At 42.7% G+C, this 21,469-nt stretch overlaps 1 protein-coding gene across 1 annotated transcript in view; it reads left to right on the plus strand.

Moving 5' to 3' along the window:
• gmfb (glia maturation factor, beta) overlaps window positions 1–21,469 on the plus strand; it is a 449,169-nt gene that overhangs the window by 396,530 nt on the left and 31,170 nt on the right. The gene's annotated exons all lie outside the window — the stretch shown is intronic.

A 21,469-nucleotide genomic window follows, 5' to 3' on the forward strand; every position in this document is an offset into this window, starting at 1 on the left:
TCAACATATGACAGTCCCGCCATTCCGGGAATTAACCTAGTGAACCTCAATAGCAAGAATATCCTTCCTCAAATTTGGAGACCAAAACTGCACAGTACTCCAGGTGCGGTCTCTCTAGGGCCCTGTACGACTGCAGAAGGACCTCTTTGCTCCTATACTCAACTCTTGTTATGAAGGCCAACATTCCATTGGCTTTCTTCACTGCCTGCTGTACCTGCACGCTTCCTTTCAGTGCCTGATGCACTAGGACACCCAGATCTCGTTGTACGTCCCCGTTTCCTAACTTGACACCATTCAGATAATAATCTGCCTTCCTATTCTTACCACCAAAGTGGATAACCTCACACTTATCCACGTTAAACTGCATCTGCCATGCATCCGCCCACTCACACAACCTGTCCAAGTCACCCTGCAACCTCATAGCATCTTCCTCACAGTTCACACTACCACCCAGCTTTGTATCATCTGCAAATTTGCTAATGGTACTTTTAATCCCTTCATCCAAGTCATTAATGTATATTGTAAATAGCTGCGGTCCCAGCACCGAGCCTTGCGGTACCCCACTAGTCACTGCCTGCCAATCTGAAAGGGACCCATTTATCCCCACTCTTTGCTTTCTGTCTGTCAACCAATTTTCTATCCATGTCAGTACCCTACCCCCAATACCATGTGCTCTAATTTTGCCCACTAATCTCCTATGTGGGACCTTGTCAAAGGCTTTCTGAAAGTCGAGGTACACCACATCCACTGGCTCTCCCCTGTCAATTTTCCTAGTTGCATCCTCAAAAAATTCCAGAAGATTAGTCAAGCATGATTTCCCCTTCGTAAATCCATGCTGACTCGGAACGATCCTGTTACTGCTATCCAAATGCTCCGCAATTTCATCTTTTATAATTGACTCCAGCATCTTCACCACTGACTAACTGGTCTATAATTTCCTGTTTTCTCTCTCCCTCCTTTCTTAAAAGGTGGGATAACATTAGCTACCCTCCAATCCACAGGAACTGATCCTGAATCTATAGAACATTGGGAAATGATTACCAATGCATCCACAATTTCTAGTGCCACCTCCTTAAGTACCCTGGGATGCAGACCTTCAGGCCCTGGGGATTTATCAGCCTTCAGTCCCATCAGTCTACCCAACACCATTTCTTGCCTAATGTGGATTTCCTTCAGTTCCTCCGTCACCCTAGGATCTCTGGCCACTAGAACATCTGGGAGATTGTTTGTATCTTCCTTAACGAAGACAGATCCAAAGTACCGGTTCAGCTCGTCTGCTATTTCCTTGTTCCCCATAATAAATTCCCCTGCTTCTGCCTTCAAGGGACCCACATTTACCTTGACTATTTTTTTTTCTCTTCACATACCTAAAAAAGCTTTTACTATCCTCCTTTATATTATTGGCTAGCTTACCCTCATACCTCATCTTTTCTCCTCGTATTGCCTTTTTAGTTATCTTCTGTTGCTCTTCAAAAGAGTCCCAATCCTCTGGATTCCCACTCTTCTTTGCTATGTTATACTTCTTCTCTTATTTTGATGCTGTCCTTGTCTTCCCTTGTCAACCACGGGTGCCTCTTACTCCGCTTAGAATCTTTCCTCCTCTTTGGGATAAATTGATCCTGCAACTTCTGCATTATTCCCAGGAATACATGCCATTGCTGTTCCACCGTCTTCCTTGCTCGGGCCTCCTTCCGGTCAAATCTGGCCAGCTCCTGCCTCATGCCTCTGTAATCCCCTTTGCTATACTGTAATACTGACACTTCCGATTTTCCCTTCTCCCTCTCAATTTGTAGAGTAAAACTTATCATATTGTGATCACTGCCTCCTAATGGCTCTTTTACCTCGAGTCCCCTTATCAGATCAGGTTCATTACACAACACTAAATCCAGAATTGCCTTCTCCCTGGTCGGCTCCAGTACAAGCTGTTCTAAGAATCCATCTTGGGGGCACTCCACAAACTCTCATTCCTGGGGTCCATTACCAACCTGATTTTCCAAGTCTAGCTGCATGTTGAAATCTCCCATAACCACCATAGCATTACATTTGCGACATGCGAATTTTAGCTCTTGATTCAACTTGCACCCTATGTCGAGGCTACTGTTTGGGGGCCTGTAGATAACTCCCATTAGGGTCTTTTTACCCTTACAATTCCTCATTTCTATCCATACTGATTCTACATCTCCTGATTCTATGTTACCCCTTGCAAGGGAGTGAATATCATTCCTTACCAACAGAGCGACCCCACCCCCTCTGCCCACCTGTCTGTCTTTTCTATACATTGTTAAAGGTGTTCACATTGTTAATTCTTATTTGATGGTTGTTTTAACCCTCTGACGACCATAGTAATTTTTCATACACATTATTTTACAAATAATGAGAGCAGACTTTAGTCAAAGGTTTCAGTGTAGTATCCCATCCTTTTGATTAATTTTCTTTACAAATAATTCAGTGCAACACATTTTGTCAACAGCAACAGAAAGTGGCAATTCTGAAGTCTGAAGAAGGGTCTCGACTGGAGACGTCACCCATTGAGTCTGAAGAAGGGTCTCGACCCAAAACGTCACCCATTCCTTCTCTCCAGAGATGCTGCCTGTCCCGCTGAAGTACTCCAGCATTTTAGAAAGTGGTAATTACTTGAAGTGGACAAAGGGTAATCTTAGAACTGTTGAATTTTTTTCATCAAAGCAGGGTGAGTGGCCTATCTCAATGATAGCAGTCAAACAGAGCTACAATGCTTATTTCATTCTGCAGCTCGCCTTGTATGCAAAGGCCCATCAGGTCCTCCTTTGGATATAAACCCAGTTTCTGGCACAATCATTTTTTCAAATTTCCAAACAATCTCATCACCTAGGGGAAAGGAAATTCTGTAATTTTTCTTTAGTCTTTGTACTTTTCGCCATAAATTTATGCTCCAATTATTGCTTCATTGCTAATACAAATAAGTTGGCTTTGTAAACCCACTATACATTTTTCACCCCTATCTTTCCTTCTTCTCCCCTCCCACCAGGCAGAAGATACAAAAGTATGAAAGTACATTCCATCTGATTCAGGAACAGCTTCTTCCCCTGTTATCAGACTATTGAACAGTTAGTTCTGTTATACTTGCGTATGGCTTGATTGTACTCATGCATTGTATGATCTAATTTAATTTGGTAGCACACAAACAAAAGTCTTTCTCTGTACCTCAGTACAGAGGCAGTACAGTGGCGCAGTGATAGAGTTGCTGCCTTACAGCGAATGCAGCGCCGGAGACCCGGGTTCGATCCCGACCAAGGGTGCTCTTTGTACGGAGTTGTACGTTCTCCCCATGACCGGCGTGGGTTTTCTCTCAGATCTTCAGTTTCCTCCCACACTCCAAAGACTTACAGGTATATAGGTTTAATTTGGCTCGGTCAATGTAAAAATTGTCCCTTGTGGGTATAGGATAGTGTGTTAATGTGTGAGGTTCGCTGGTCGGCGTGGACCCGGTGGGCCGAAAGGGCCTGTTTCCGCGTTGTATCTCTAAACCAAAGTACATGACAGTAATAAACCAATACCATTATTATATACCTTAAAGCAAATACGTTGTTAGCCTCCCCTGCTGAAATAACCCTGAGCCCACTTTACCCCTGACTAAATTTCTACAATTCTGCTGGCAACATGCCCAAATTTCCACTGAACTCTTACCAAAATCTCCAATGAAAGCAGCCCTTCAAATCTACTGTGCCACTCAGTATGATCATGGGTGATCCTTACATCCAGTACATTTTGCTGTCCAATGTCCAATCTCTGCACCAAGGGTGCTCTTTGTACGGAGTTGTACGTTCTCCCCGTGACCGGCGTGGGTTTTCTCTCAGATCTTCAGTTTCCTCCCACACTCCAAAGACTTACAGGTATATAGGTTTAATTTGGCTCGGTCAATGTAAAAATTGTCCCTTGTGGGTATAGGATAGTGTGTTAATGTGTGAGGTTCGCTGGTCGGCGTGGACCCGGTGGGCCGAAAGGGCCTGTTTCCGCGTTGTATCTCTAAACTAAAGTACATGACAGTAATAAACCAGTACCATTATTATATACCTTAAAGCAAATACGTTGTTAGCCTCCCCTGCTGAACTTAGTTGACTTACTTAGTTTCCCAGCCCCTGAATGTACTTAAATGAGTGATCATCCCTAGCCCTGTTCTTTTTTACAGTTCAGACAACACTTTTCCTATCTAAGATTTAAGTAGAAGTTAAATGGTCAGCTGAATTAAATGTTAAATTAAATTTTACAGATCGTTTTAATGCATAAGCTCCCTTTTATCTGTATTAAAATTTGATAATTTTAAAATAGTTTTGAAATGCATGTTGTATTTCATCACCGCTTGCAAATTTGCTATCATATATTGGTGTATTTGAGGAAAAGTGAAGCAGGGAGACAGTTGGAATGTAAAAGATGTCCATTGCAAGAGAGAAAACAATAGTCACAATAGTAAAAGAACAAGCAACATAGAAAACAGGTCAGACAGAATAGAACTGACAGAATAGAATTAGAAGGATGAGGGGGGATCTTATTGAAACATATAAGATAATTAGGGGATTGGACACATTAGAGGCAGATAACATGTTCCCAATGTTGGGGGAGTCCAGAACAAGGGGCCACAGTTTAAGAATAAGGGGTAGGCCATTTAGAACGGAGATGAGGAAGAACTTTTTCAGTCAGAGAGTGGTGAAGGTGTGGAATTCTCTGCCTCAGAAGGCAGTGGAGGCCAGTTCGTTGGATGCTTTCAAGAGAGAGCTGGATAGAGCTCTTAAGGGTAGCGGAGTGAGGGGGTATGGGGAGAAGGCAGGAACGGGGTACTGATTGAGAGTGATCAGCCATGATCGCATTGAATGGCGGTGCTGGCTCGAAGGGCTGAATGGCCTACTCCTGCACCTATTGTCTATTGTCTATAACACCGAGCAACAGGGAATGTATGCCAGAATTGCGAATCAAAACGAAAAAAGACAAACTGGAAAATTTCTAACATCCACAGTTTGCAATTCTACAATACTTTTCGTACAGAAAAATAACCTCGAGCATTTAAAAGACCTCATCTCCAAATACGAACCTTCCCATTTCTCTGCAAGTAAAAGCTTATTTTCGTTCTAAATTACCCTGATCTAAGTACAATCATTAACCCAACAATAACTCAGTGCCACAGATGTTGCCTGACCTGCTGAGGAATACTAATATTTTCCTTTTTATTCTGGATTTTCAGCATCTATAGTACTTTCCTCTTGCATCTATGGACAGAGTTCAAGATTCATAATGATAAATCAGTAGTTCAATAAAACATTTCAACAAGACTGACTTGAAGAATTTTCTTGGAGATGATTTTGGAGAGTTCTGTATTACAGAGATAATTCTTGGAAGACAAGATAGTGAATGTGTCAACACCAGTAATAGAGATACAGGGTGGGGAGGTTACACAAGTTTCAGAGAAGTAGGGTGGTAGTTGCAAGAAGTAGGAAAACAGACACAGAGAGGCAAAGTCTTAAAGGTTTTCAAGCACAAAGATAATTTTAAAATGGTGTTATTTAGAGACCGAAAATCAATATGGACCGGAATTGATAAACTCTGACAGATTACAAGCAGCAATTTCAGATAATCGTAATGTTTACAAAGGTCAGAAAATGGGAGTATCATCAGCAGAGCCCAGAAAAAGAGGATTAAAAAGCCATGAATGAGGGTTTTAGCTGCAGGAGAACTGAGGTATTGGGCATAGAAGATAGACACAAAATGCTGGAGTAACTCAGTGGGTCAGGCAGCATCTCTGGAGAAAAGGAATAGGTGACATTTCTGGTTGAAACCCATCTTCAGACTAAGAGTCAGGGAAGAGGGAGACTAGACGCCTCGCTGGCAGAGGAACTTAACTGTTTCTTTGCTCGTTTCGAGGTGAAAGCTACAGTGGCAGACATAACACCCTCTCCAGCACCTGACAGCAACACCTTCACTGTGCAGGAGTATGATGTTAAGCGCGTGCTCAGAGCAGTGAATCCCAGGAAAGCTGCAGGCCCCGATGGTGTGACGGGCAGAGTGCTGAGGGAATGTGCAGACCAATTATCTGAGGTCTTCACAAAAATCTTCAACCTGTCCCTTTTAAAATCCACCATCCCTCCCTGCCTGAAGTCCGCCACAATCATCCCACTGCCGAAAAAGTCTGTCATCAGCGGTCTTAACGACTACCGTCCGGTAGCACTCACACCGGTCATCACAAAGTGCTTCGAGAGACTGGTCCTGCAGCACATCAAAGCCAGCCTCCCACCCACCTTCGACCCACACCAGTTTGCCTACAGAGCAAATAGGTCTACAGGGGATGCCATCGACACTGCTCTTCACACTGCACTGACCCACCTTGAACACCAGGGGAGCTATGTGAGGATGCTCTTCCTCGACTTCAGCTCTGCCTTTAACACGGTCATCCCGAGCAGACTGGTCACCAAACTTTCCGACCTTGGATTTTCCCAAACCATCTGCCAATGGATCAAGGACTTCCTGACCAACCGCCCCCAGACCGTCAAAATAGGCTCTCACCTCTCCTCCACCATTACACTGAGCACCGGCTCACCACAGGGCTGTGTGTTGAGCCCCATCCTTTACTCCCTCTACACTCACGACTGCGCCCCCACCCATCCCACCAACACCATCATCAAGTTCGCGGATGACACGACTGTGGTTGGACTCATCTCAGAAGGAGATGAGACAGCCTATAGGGATGAAATCCAAAGGCTGGCAGCATGGTGTTCAGTGAACAATCTGGTCCTGAACTCCTCCAAAACAAAGGAACTTATAATTGACTTTAGAAAAACCAGTGGAGATTACGACCCACTCTACATCAATGGGGTCTGTGTGGAAAGGGTACCAGCTTTCAGGTTCCTGGGTACGCACATCGCAGAGGATCTTACCTGGTCTACCAACACCATCACCACAGTAAAGAAGGCACAGCAGAGACTCCACTTCCTGAGGATCCTCAGGAAAACCAACCTGCAGGAGAAGCTCATGTTGTCCTTCTATCGCTGCTCCATCGAGAGTGTGCTGGCATACTGTATAACCACATGGTATGCCAGCTGCTCAGAAAAGGACAGGAAGGCCCTTCAGAGGGTCATCACGACGGCCCAGAAGATCATCGGCTGCTCACTGCCCTCCCTGGAGCACCTGTTCAGCCTACGCTGCCTCAGTAGAGCAGGCAAAATAATAAAAGATCCATCCCACCCCGGCCACCGTCTGTTTGTTCATCTGCCCTCTGGTCGACGTTACAGGTCGATCAAATCCCGAACAAACAGACTTAAAAACAGTTTTTACCCCAGGGCCATACGAGAACTGAACACTACCTTTGCACTAGGCAACACCGTTAAAAAATCTTGTACTTAATATAATTGTATTTAATTGTATTTATGTATTTATTTGTTTTTGCATTTATTGCATATATGTTTGTACGCACCGTCAGGATTGGCTATTTTTTAATTTCGTTGTACTCGTTGCAATGACAATAAATGAATATTATTATTATTATATGTATGGAAAGGTTCAAACCCAATCAGAGTAGTCACCCACTGATGACTACAGAGAGGTTGAGTCCACAATAGTCTATTGTTGCCTGTGGAAGAGGTGATAACGAAAGGATAGATGAATGCAAACAGTGGAAATAGCAGGACAACTAGGGCAGAGAGAAAGAGAATGCAGGGGCTATTTAAAATTGGAGAAATCAATATTCATACCACTGGGATGTAAGCTTCCCAGGCTAAATATGAGACGCTGTTCTTCCATTTTGCATGTGGCCTCACTCTGACAGTGGAGGAAGCTCAGGACAGAAACATCAGTATGTGAATGGGAAGGGGAGTTAAAATGTTTGACAACCAGGAGATCGTCTAGACCGAGGCAGACTGAGCGTAGGTGTTCAGCGTCCAGTTTACGCTTGTTCTCGCCAATATATAGGAGTCCGCACCGAAGAACAATGGATACAGCAGATGAGGTTGGAGGAGGTGCAAGTGAACCTCTGCCTCACCTGAAAGGAAGTCGAGGGAGGAAGTTTAAGGACAGGTGTTCAAACTCCTGCGATTGCAGGGGAAAGTACCTGGGGAGGGGGTGGTTTGGGTGGGAAGGGGTGAATGAACCAGGGAGTTACGGAGGGAACATTCGCTGTGGAAAGCAGAAAAGGGTGGAGATGAAAAGATGTAATTAGTGGTGGGATCCCGTTGGAAGTGGCAAAATGTTGGAGAATTATGTGCTGTATGCAACTGCTGATGGGGTGAATGAGGACCAGAGAGACATTGTCCCTGTTGAGAAGAAGGGTCTCGACCCCAAATGTCACCCATTCCTTCTCTCCCGAGATGCTGCCTGACCTGCTGAGTTACTCCAGCATTTTGTGAATAAATCGATTTGTACCAGCATCTGCAGTTATTTTCTTATACTACTTGTTTGTCCCTGTTGAGACTGGGCGGACGGGGAGCAAGAGCAGAGCTATGGGATAGTAAGTAAAAACATGTCTTATCTACGATAGAAGAGGGGAACCCCCATTCCCTAAAGAATAAGGACATCTCGGGTGTCCTGGTATGAAATACCTTGTCTTGGGTGTGGATGAGGCGGAGACAAGGGAACTGGGAGTAGGGGATAGAGTCTTTGCAGGAAACCAGGTGGGAAGAAGTGCAGTATAGATAGCTTTGGGAGTCAGTAGGTTTGTAATAGACGTCAGTCGAAAGTCTATCTGCTATGATGGTGAGATAACCATATAACCATATAACAACTACAGCACGGAAACAGGCCCGTTCGGCCCTTCCAGTCCACGCCGACCACTCTCCCTGATCTAGTCTCATCTACCTGCACTCAGACCATAACCCTCTAATCCCCTCTTATCCATATACCTATCCAATTTACTCTTAAATAATAAAATCGAGCCAGCCTCCACCACTTCCACCGGAAGCCCATTCCATACAGCCACCACCCTCTGAGTAAAGAAGTTACCCCTCATGTTACCCCTAAACTTTTGTCCCTCAATTCTGAAGCTATGTCCCCTTGTTGGAATCTTCCCCACTCTCAAAGGGAAAAGCCTACCCACGTCAACTCTGTCCGTCCCTCTCAAAATTTTAAAAACCTCTATCAAGTCCCCCCTCAACCTTCTACGCTCCAAAGAATAAAGACCCAACCTGTTCAACCTCTCTCTGTAGCTTAAGTGCTGAAACCCAGGCAACATTCTAGTAAATCTCCTCTGTACCCTCTCCATTTTGTCGACATCTTTCCTATAATTTGGCGACCAGAACTGCACACCATACTCCAGATTCGGCCTCACCAATGCCCTGTACAATTTTAACATTACATCCCAACTTCTATACTCGATGCTCTGATTTATAAAGGCAAGCATACCAAATGCCTTCTTCACCACCCTATCCACATGAGATTCCACCTTCAGGGAACAATGCACAGTTATTCCCAGATCCCTCTGTTCCACTGCATTCCTCAATTCCCTACCATTTACCCTGTACGTCCTATTTTGATTTGTCCTACCAAAATGCAGCACCTCACACTTATCAGCATTAAACTCCATCTGCCATCTTTCAGCCCACCCATCCAAAAGGCCCAAGTCTCTCTGTAGACTTTGAAACTCTACTTCATTACTAACTACACCACCTATCTTAGTATCATCTGCATATTTACTAATCCAATTTGCCACACCATCATCCAGATCATTAATGTAAATGACAAACAACAGTGGACCCAACACAGATCCCTGGGGCACTCCACTAGACACTGGCCTCCAACCTGACATACAATTGTCAACCATTACCCTCTGGTATCTCCCATTCAGCCATTGTTGAATCCATCTTGCAACCTCACTATTAATACCCAACGATTTAACCTTCTTAATCAACCTTCCACGTGGAATCTTGTCAAATGCCTTACTGAAGTCCATATAGACAACATCCACAGCCTTGTCCTTATCAATTTCCCTGATAACCTCTTCAAAAAATTCAAGAAGATTAGTCAAACATGACCTTCCAGGCACAAATCCATGTTGACTGTTTCTAATCAGGCCTTGTTTGTCCAAATAATTATATATATTGTCCCTAAGTATCTTTTCCATTAATTTTCCCACCACAGACGTCAAACTAATAGGTCTATAATTGCTAGGTTTACTTTTAGAACCTTTTTTAAACAAAGGCACAACATGCGCAATGCGCCAATCTTCCGGCACCATCCCCGTTTCTAATGACGTTTGAAATATTTCCGTCATAGCCCCTGCTATTTCTGCACTAACTTCCCTCAATGTCCTAGGGAATATCCTATCAGGACCTGGAGACTTATCCACTTTTATATTTTTCAAAAGTGTCCGTACCTCCTCTTCTTTAATCCTCATAATTTCCATCACTACTCTACTTGTTTCGCTTACCTCACATAATTCAATATCCTTCTCCTCGGTGAATACCGAAGAAAAGAAATTGTTTAATATCTCCCCCATTTCTTCCGGCTCAGCACATAGCTGTCCACTCTGACTCTCTAATGGACCAATTTTATCCCTCACTATCCTTTTGCTATTGACATATCTGCAGAACCCCTTGGGGTTTACTTTTACATTACTTGCCAAAGCAGCCTCATATCTTTTTTTCACTTTTCTAATTTCCTTCTTAAGATTCCTTTTACATTCTTTATATTCCTCAAGAACCTCATTTACTCCCTGCCGCTTATATTTATTGTATATCTCCCTCTTTTTCCGAACCGTGTCCAATTTCCCTGGAAACCCACGGCTCTTTCAAATTATTATTCTTTCCTTTCCACCGAACAGGGACATAAAGACTCTGTACTCTCAAAATTTCACCTTTAAATATCCTCCATTTCTCTATTATATCCTTTTCATAAAACAAAAAGTTCCATTTCACTCCTTTTAAATCATTTTCTCTTCTCCTCAAAATTAGCCTTTCTCCAATCCAAAATCTCAACCCTTGGTCCAGATTTGACCTTCTCCATAATGATATTGAAACTAATGGCATTGTGATCACTAGACCCAAAGTGCTCCTCAACACATACCTCCGTCACCTGACCCGTCTCATTTATCTAACAGGAGGTCCAACACTGCCCCTTCTCTGGTAGGCACCTCTACGTATTGCTGCAAAAAACTATCCTGCACACATTTTACAAACTCCAAACCATCCAGCCCTTTAACAGAATGTGATTCCCAGTCTATATACGGAAAATTGAAATCACCCACAATCACTACTCTGTGCTTACTACTAATATCTGCTATCTCCTTACATATTTGCTCTTCCAATTCTCGTTCCCTATTTGGCGGTCTATAATACACCCCTATAAGTGTTGCTAAACCTTTCTCATTTCTGAGTTCCACCCAAACAGCCTCCCTAATCAAGCCTTCTAGTCTGTCCTGCCAAAGCACTGCTGTGATATCCTCCCTGACAAGCAATGCCACACCCCCACCTCTTGCCCCTCCGATTCTATCACATCTGAAACAATGAAATCCTGGAATATTTAATTGCCAATCGCAACCCTCCTGCAACCATGTTTCACTGATCGCCACAACATCATACTTCCAGATGTCAATCCAGGCTCTAAGCTCATCCACCTTTCTTACAATGCTCCTAGCATTAAAATATACACATTTAAGGGACCCATCATTTCTTATTCTCAGTTTATTTCTTTTCCCTTCTTTCTCTCCTACATATTGGGTCTGAGTGTTTCCCTTTTCTGCCTCCTGCCTCACACACTGCCTATTAGCTATCTGTGTTTGAGTCCTTCCCCCCAACCGTACTAGTTTAAAGTCTCCGCAATTACCTTAGCAAATCTCCCCGCCAGGATATTGGTTCCCCTCAGGTTCAGATGCAACCCGTCCTTTTTGTACAGGTCATACTTCCCCCAGAAGAGGTCCCAATGATCCAGAAACTTGAATCCCTGCTCCTTGCACCAGTTCCTCAGCCACGTATTTATCCTCCACCTCACTCCATTCCTATTCTCACTATCGCGTGGTACAGGCAGTAAGCCTGAGATTATTGCTTTGGAAGTCCTTTTTTTTAACTCTCTTCCTAGCCCCCTAAATTCTCCTTTCAGGACCTCTTCCCTTATCCTACCTATATTGTTGGTACCTATATGTACCACGACCTCTGGCTCATCTCCCTCCCCTTTCAGGATATCCTGGACACGCTCAGACACATCCCGGACACCGGCACCAGGGAGGCAAACCACCATCCTGGTCTCCCGACTGCGTCCACAGAATCGCCTATCTGACCCCCTCACTATAGAGTCCCCTATTACTATCGCTCTCCTCTTCCTTTCCCTACCCTTCTGAGCAACAGGGCCGGACTCCTTGCCAGAGGCCCGGGCACCGTCCCTGCCCCCAGGTAGGCTGTTCCCCCCAACAGTACTTAAACAAGAGTACTTATTTCCAAGGGGTACAGCCACCGGGGTACTCCCTAGTCCCTGCTCCTTGCCCCCCCCTAACCGTGACCCACTTGTCTACCTCCCGTGGTCTTGGAGTGACCACCTCTCTGTAACTCCTATCTATAACCTCCTCACTCTCCCTGACCAGACGGAGATCTGCCGCTCCAGGTTCCTAATACGGTCCCTTAGGAGCCCCATCTCGTCGCACCTGGCGCAGATGTGGATGGCTGGAAGACTATCAGACTCCCAGATTCCCCACATCCGACACCCAGAACAATAAACTGCCCTGGCACTCATACTCCCCAAACAAAGCCCCGTGCTCGGTTACTAAACCTACCGTCCGGCCGCTGCTCCAACCGCTCCAACCGCCCACCCAAAAGAACTGAGTGATCTCCTGGGAGAGGCGAAAAACCGGATTAAAAACCCAGGCCAATTTGGGAGAAAAAAAATCCGGGAAATTGCTCTCCGACCCCAAGCTAGGCGATCGAAACTTGTCCAGGAGATCACACAGGTCTTACTCCTTACTATCCCCACACAATACTTCCCAAGCAACACAGCTTGGTGCTGCTTGCTGCTGGCTGATGCTGATTGCTGCTGATTGCTGCTGGCTGCTGCTGATTGCTGCTGATTGCTGCTGGCTGCTGCTGATTGCTGCTGATTGCTGCTGGCTGCTGCTGATTGATGCTGGCTGCTGCTGATTGCTGCTGGCTGCTGCTGATTGCTGCTACTTGCTAGATGGGGAGGGAGGTGTCAGATATGATCCAAGTAAATTTGAGTGCAGGATGGAAATTGGTAGTGAAGTCCATGAGTTCAGCATGGGTGCAAGAAATAGCCCTAATACAGTCTTAGACACAGTTTCTCATGGAAATAGGCAATTTTTGTGTCACATATGTTATAAACAGAGAACACTGTGGCACAGGAACAGGGCCTTCAGCACACAATGTCTGTGGCAAACTTGATGCCAATTTAAACTAATCACATCTGTTTGCAACAGAACCATATCCCTCCATTCCTTGCATATCCACATGATTATGATGTTATAAACTTCGCTCTGGAATGACCAGAGGGACATGGTTAAAAACTGGTTTAACTTAAGTCATGGCTGGGGGCAAAAAACTGCTGAGAGTCTATGACATTTGTGCTTTCGGCCAAAGGTGATGTTTTGTCTTCTTGATCTATAACTTCAGGAAGTAATTTATCCAAGACCAATAATTATAGCAGCAGGAGGGGTTAGGAATGGTGCAAAATTGGATTAAGAGATTAGTATATATGATAAAGCATTTATTTGTGTGGATAACGAAGTTAAATCTATTCCATGTGTCATTTGTGAATGCCCCGAATATTGTTTCAAGGCCAACCAAAGTGAACGGAACCACAATTTGGCCATCCAATTTTGACTTAATTTTTATTTTAAACTTAACTTTCTAAAATATCTCGTTGCTTTTACTATATGACAGATACCACTGTCACTTGATGCTGCCAGAAGGTAACATACATGTAAAAATACAACCAGGATAAGAAAAGTATTTTGTACCATCGTAAGCCTGCAGATAGAATGGAAAATTGCTAGAGAGGAATCAGAGTAAAATGCTGCATATTGTTGCAAGAAGTGGCCTGGTTACTTCTTGAGCAAAAGGATTGCACACAGTTCTGGGCACCCTATTACAAGAAGGATGTGGGAACTTTGGAAAAGATGCAGAGATTTACCAGAATGATGCCTGGATAAGAGGGTGTCAGCTACAGGGAGAAGTTTGACAGACTTGGAATATCGGACATTGCGATACCTGATAGAGAGGCATAGAGTGGGTAGATTGTCAGAATCTATTTCCCTGGATGGAAATATCAAATACGAGAGGGCACAGCTTTAAGGTCAGAAGAGCAAAGTTCAGAGGAGATGTGCAGTACAAGTTATGTTTTTTCCTCCCACTGAGTGCGGCGCATGCCTGGAGCACGCTGCTGGGGGTGGTGGTGGACACAGATAGGATATTGGCATTCTAGTGACTTTTGGATAGGTACATGGATATACATGGAATGGAGGGATATGGATTATGTGCAGGCAGATAATGATTGGTCTTGGCAACATGTTCTGAAAAGACATTGTGGGCCGAAAGCCCTGTTCCTGTGCTGTACTGCTCGATGTTCTCTGGATGAGAATTAAGGGGATGCTCAGAAGTGGAAAACTGCATAAGCAATACAACACAATTTTTTATTGAGTTCTTCCTATTTAAAAGTATAAAGAAAGCAGAGCATAGATCAAGAGGATAATTAGATTAAAGTAACTGGGCTGTTTTGCTCATGATATTTGCATAAGCAGAAAATGGAATACTGATTGAGAGTTCTGAACTATTATTTCATGTATGCATTTTAAATTCAAGTGTTAAATTTATATAGGATGGGTTAACCTCTACTTAACATTTTGTGTAATTTATATTATTGCAATGATTAATCTTGCTAAATCTTCTGACATGAACCTAGCAATAAAAACATCTACAGTATATTATGAATTTGTATTTCTTCTTCCTGCCTTCACCAAACTTAAAGCATTCAGTGCCCTCTACTGGAATTTAAATTAGCAGCATATACAAGAGTACCTTTTAAACAAGTGATTTTTTTAAAGAAGTTATATACCAAGCTGTACCCCATTAAAAATATTTAGCAAAACACAAAATACTGGAGGAACTCGGTGGGTCAGGCAGATCTGTGGATGGAAATGTACAGACGGCATTTCAGGTTAAGATCCATCTTCAGACTGATGGAGTGGGGGGGGGAAGAAAGCTGGAAAAGTGATAGTTTTTTGAGATATTGAAAGATGAATTGAAGAAATTGGCATTACTTTCAAAGCATTGATAATTTATGAATCGTTTACTTTAAGAAGTCATATTAGCTAGGAAAGAAAACAAATGTTACAGAGGAACGTAAATAAAAAATGTGTTGAATGTAAACAAACAATTTACAAAGAAATGTCCAAAGCAGAGCACAGGCAAATACAAGGAATAAAACAGCAAGGAAATACATCTTAATTTCACATATCATTCAGCTTGTAAAATATACTATTGAAACAATTAAGTAATTTTCAAACTTGACCAAGACTATAATATAGTGTGTAGGTAGTGGATGTAAAAGTGGATAACACAGAAATGTGTGATTAATGATCGGTGTGGACTCTGTGGGCAAAGGGCTTGTTTCCACACTGTATCTTTCAATCAATCAAAGAAGGAACATCCAATGACGATTGCCCAAATGTTCAATCCTATTTACAACTCCTCAGCAAATTTAAGAACCCATGCCAACATGTAGAAAGATCGAGATAACATTCAGACATGGGCAGGGAAATGTCAAGTCAGCGGGTCAACAAAGAAACTGACCATCTTCTTAGGGACAGTTCAGGAAAGACAATGAAAGTTGGACTTGCCATAATGACCAGATCCTCCTCACAAAAAAATCAAGAATTTTGGGATATAATTGTATCGATTTAATGAGGCTGAAAAAATAGCTAAAAAAAGTCAAGTTTGTAATTGGAAAAATAGCACAACAAAAATGGAATGCATTTTTTAGCATAGCTTGGATCAAATTGTGAGAACAAAACTAGTTATTGATTATATGTAGCATTTATTTTCCTATCTCACACAATTGAAATGTCAGCCAACTGGCTTTGTTTAGGTAAAAGGTGGAAATATGGCTGCACGAAGTGGCAGGTATTACCCTTCAACACAACAAAATGAAACGTCAAACATGATGGAATGAGGGTATGACAACGGCATCCTTCATAACTTCTAAAACCTCTTGAAGTGGTTTGCAGCTAATCAAGCGCTTTTAAGTGGAATCATTATAATGCAAAAAAAATGTGTTCATAGCAAGTTCCATAATATGATAATGTCCAGATTTGGTTGAAGAATAGACATTTGCCAGAATACCATTTTTCATGTCACAAGATCGTTTTTTGCTCCAAAGACTCAGGCAGCCTTTGGTTGATCTCTCATTTCCTGATCATGCCCTATTTCCTCAGTGCAGTCTTGGAATATCAATATACAACACTTATACAAATCTCAGGAGTAGATCTGTAAAGATGAAAATTATACATGTCTGAGATTTCACAGAAATCTATGAGATACAGAAGCTTGAAAGCATCCACCAACAGATTCAGAAACAGCTTCCTCCCCTCTCTTACCACGCTTCTGAACGTCCCACCATAAACTAGGGTACTGTCCAATTCACCTCGAACCCATTGTGGAATTTGGACTTTGTCTCTGGAACTGATGCACTACAATACTGAGAACTATATTCTGCACTGTATCTTCCTAGTTGCTCTACCTATTGTACTTGAGTTTGAATTGATTGTATTTACATGTACAGGGCGACACGGTGGCGCAGCGGTAGAGTTGCTGCCTTACAGCGAATGCAGCGCTGGAGACTCAGGTTCGATCCTGACTACGGGCGCCGTCTGTACGAAGTTTGTACGTTCTCCCCGTGACCTGCATGGGTTTTCTCCGAGATCTTCGGTTTCCTCCCACACTCCAAAGACGTACAGGTATGTAGGTTAATTGACTGGGTAAATGTTAAAATTGTCCCTAGTGTGTGTAGGATAGTGTTAATGTGCGGGGATCGCTGGGCGGCGTGGACTCGGTGGGCCGAAGGGCCTGTTTCTGCGCTGTATCTCTAAATTAACAAAAAAATCTAAATCAACAGTGCCCTCCATAATGTTTGGGATACCCATCATTTATTTATTTGCCTCTGTACTCCACAATTTGAGATTTGTAATAGAAAAAATCACATGCGGTTGAAGTGCACTTTGTCAGATTTTAATAAAGGCCATTTTTATACATTTTGGTTTCACCATGTAGAAATTACAGCTGTGTTTATACATAGTCCCCCCATTTCAGGGCATCATAATGTTCGGGACACATGTCTTCACAGGCAGTTGTAATTGCCCAGGTGTGTTTAATTGCCTCCTTAATGCAGGTATAAGAGAGCTCTCAGCATCTAGTCTTTCCTCCAGTCTTTCCATTACCTTTGGAAACATTTATTGCTGTTTATCAACATGAGGATTAAAGTTGTGCCAATGAAAGTCATAGAAGCCATTATGAGACTGAGAAACAAGAATAAAACTGTTGGAGACATCAGCCAAACCTTAGGCTTACCAAAATCAACTGTTTCGAACATAATTAAGAATAAAGAGCAGTGGTGAGCTTACTAATCACAAAGGGACTGGTAAGTCAAGGAAGACCTCCACAGATGATGACACAAGAATTCTATCAATAATAAAGAAAAATCCCTAAACACCTGTCCGACAGATCAGAAACACTCTTCAGGAGTCAGGTGTGGATTTGTCAATGACCACTGTCCGTAGAAGACTTCATGAACAGAAATACAGAGGCTACACTGCAAGATGCAAACCACTGGTTAACCGCAAAAATAGAATGGCCAGGTTACAGTTTGCCAAGAAGTACTTAAAAGAGCAACCACAGTTCTGGAAAAAGGTCTTGTGGACAGATGAGACGAAGATTAACTTATATCAATGTGATGGCAAGAGCAAAGTACAGAGGTGAGAAGGAACTGCCCAAGATCCAAAGCATACCACGTCACCTGTGAAACACGGTGGTGTTGGGTGTTATGGCCTGGGCATGTATGGCTGCTGAAAGTATTGGCTCACTTATTTTCATTGATGATACAACTGCTGAAGGTAGTAGCAGAATGAATTCTGAAGTGCAGAGACACATCCTATCTGCTCAAGTTCAAACAAATGCCTTAAAACTCATTGGCCGGCAGTTCTTTCTACAGCAAGACAATGATTCCAAACATACTGCTAAAGCAACAAAGGAGTTTTTCAAAGCTAAGAAATGGGCAATCCTTGAGTGGCCATCAATCACCCGATCTGAACCCATGCCCTTTAAATGCTGGAAAAAACTGAAGGGGACTAGACCCCAAAACAAGCATAAGCTAAAAATGGCTGCAATACAGGCCTGGCAGATCATCACCACAGAAGACACCCAGCAACTGGTGATGCCCATGAATCGCAGACTGCAAGCAGCCATTGCATCCGAAGGATATGCAACAAAATATTAAACATGACTACTTTCATTTACATGACATTGCTGTGTCCCAAACTTTATGGTGCCCTGAAATGGGGGGACTATGGACAAACACTGCTGTAATTTCTACATGCTGAAACCAAAATGTATAAAAATGTCCTTTATTAAAATCTGACAATGTGCACTTTAACTACATGTGGTTTTTTTCTATTACAAATCTCAAATTGTGGAGTACAGAGGCACATAAATCAATAATGGGTCTTTGGCCCAAACATTATGGAGGATACTGTAGCATTATCTGATCCATTTACATAGAAACATAGAAAATAGGTGTAGGAGGAGGCCATTTGGCCCTTCGAGCCAGCACCACCATTCATTGTGATCATGGCTGATCATCTACAATCAGTAACTTGTGTCTGCCTTCTCCCCATATCGCTTGATTCCACTAGCCCCTCGAGCTCTATCTAACTCTCTTTTAAATTCATCCAGTGAATTTGCCTCCGCTGCCTTCTGTGGCAGAGAATTCCACAAATTCACAACTCTCTGGGTGAAAAAGTTTCTTCTCACCTCAGTTTTAAATGGCCTCCCCTTTATTCTTAGACTGTGTCCCCTGGTTCTGGACTCCCCCAACATTTGGAATATTTTTCCTGCATCTAGCTTGTCTAGTCCTTTTATGATTTTATACGTCTCTATAAGATCCCCTCTCATCCTTCTAAACTCCAATGAATAAAAGCCTGGTCTTTCCAATCTTTCCTCATATGATAGTCCCTCCATCCCAGGGTTTAACCTCGTGAACCTAGGCTGCACTGCCTCAATAGCAAGGACATCCTTCCTCAATTTAGGAGACCAAATCTGCACACAATACTCCAGATGTGGTCTCACCAGGTCCCTATACAACTGCAGAAGGACTTCTATGCTCCTGTACTCAAATCCTCTCGTTATGAAGCCCAACATGCCATTAGCTTTCTTCACTGCCTGCTGTACCTGCACGTTTACTTTCAGTGACTGGTGTACACCAAAGTCTCGTTGCACTTCGCCTTTACCTAATCTGACACCATTGAGATAATAATCTGCCTCCTTATTTTTGCCGCCAGTGGATAACCTCACATTTATCCTCATTATACCGCATCTGCCCACTCACTCAACCTGTCCAAGTCACTCTGCAACCTCCTAACATCCTCTTCGCAGTTCACACTGTCACCCAGCTTTGTGTTATCTGCAAGCTTGCTGGTGTTACTTCTAATTCCATCATCCAAATCATGAATATATATTGTAAATAGTTGCGGCCCCAGCACCGAGCCTTGCGGCACTCCACTCTCCACTGCCTGCTATTCTGAAAAGGACCCGTTTATTCCTACTCTTTGCTTCCTGTCTGCCAACCAATTCTCTATCCATGTCAAAACCCTACCCCCAATACCATGTGCTCTAATTTTGCTCACTAACCTCCAGTTTGCTACCTTATCAAAGGCTTTCTGAAAGTCTAGATACACTACATCCACTGGCTCTCCTTCATCCATTTTACTTGTCACATCCTCAAAAAATTCCAGAAGATTAGTCAAGCAGTATTTTCCCTTCATAAATCCATGCTGACTTAGACCAATCCTTTTACCGCTCTCCAAATGCACTGTTATTACCTCTTTAATAATTGACTCCAGCATCTTCCCCGGTGTCAGGCTAACTGGTCTATAATTCCCCGTTTTCTCTCTCGCTCCTTTCTTGAAAAGTGGGATAACATTAGCTACCCTCCAATCCACAGGAACGGATCCGGAATCTATTGAACATTGGAAAATAATCACCAATGCGTCCACGATTTCTTGAGCCGCCTCCTTGAGTACCCTGGGATGCAGACCATCAGGCCCTGGAGATTTATCAGCCTTCAGTCCCATCAGTCTACCCAATACTAATTCTCGCCTAATGCAAATTTCTTTCAGTTCCTATGTCTCCATTGATCCTCTGCCCACTAGTACATCTGGGAGATTGTTTGTGTCTTCCTTAGTGACGACAGATCCGAAGAACCTGTTCAACTCTTCCTCCATTTCCTTGTTACCCATAATAATTTCACCCGTTTCTGCCTTCAAGGGACCCACATTTGTCTTTACTAATCTTTTTCTCTTAACATACCTTTTACTGTCCTTCTTTATATTCTTGGCCAGCTTCGCTTCGTACCTCATCTTTTCAGCCCGTATTGCCCTTTCTGCTATCTTCTGTTGTTTGAAAGTCACCCACTCCTCTGGCTTCCCACTACTCTTTACATGTTTTCTTTTAGTTTTATTCCATCCCTAACTTCCCTTGTCAGCCACGGTTGCCTCTTACTTCCCTTAGAATCTTTCATCCTCTTTGGAATGAAATGATCCTGCATCTTCTGGATTATGCCCAGAAATTCCTGCCATTGCTGTTCCACCGTCATTCCTGCTAGGATCCCTTTCCATTTGACCTTGGCCAGCTCCTCTTTCATACCTTCATAGTCCCCTTTGTTCAACTGCAACACTGGCATTCCTGGTTTAACCTTCTCCCTCTCAAATTGCAGATTAAAACTAATCATATTATGGTCACCACCTCTAAGCGGTTCCTTTACCTTGAGTTATTTAAATAAGTATATCTATATGAACATATAAGGGCGTATGAGTATTTTTGTATTAATATCTGACTTATTATACGGGTGGGTGACTATATTTGTATTTATATTTTGTATGTAAATGGTCGGGTATATGTATATATATGATTGGCCTAATGTATGTATATATATCAGATGTAGTTAATATAGACATTATTGTGTAAATAGGTATATTCATATGATTGTAGGGGTGAGTGAGTATATATGTAGTTATATATGTATTTTAGGTATTAGTTATTATAGATAATACTTGATAAATATTGATTAGGGAATGGGGGTAGGATTAAATAAGTTCACACTTCTTCCCACTCCGTTTCGCACATGTAAAGACGTTAAGTAATGGATGAAATTCTTTGTATTTCTTCTGTTTTTTTTGTTTATTTTGTTTTTTAATTGATGTCTTTTAACATGAACGAAATAAAATGTAAATTTAAAAAAAAAAAAGTTC

This window comes from Rhinoraja longicauda, chromosome 10 (genome assembly GCF_053455715.1).
Source record: "Rhinoraja longicauda isolate Sanriku21f chromosome 10, sRhiLon1.1, whole genome shotgun sequence".
Taxonomy (NCBI): Eukaryota; Metazoa; Chordata; class Chondrichthyes; order Rajiformes; family Arhynchobatidae; genus Rhinoraja; species Rhinoraja longicauda.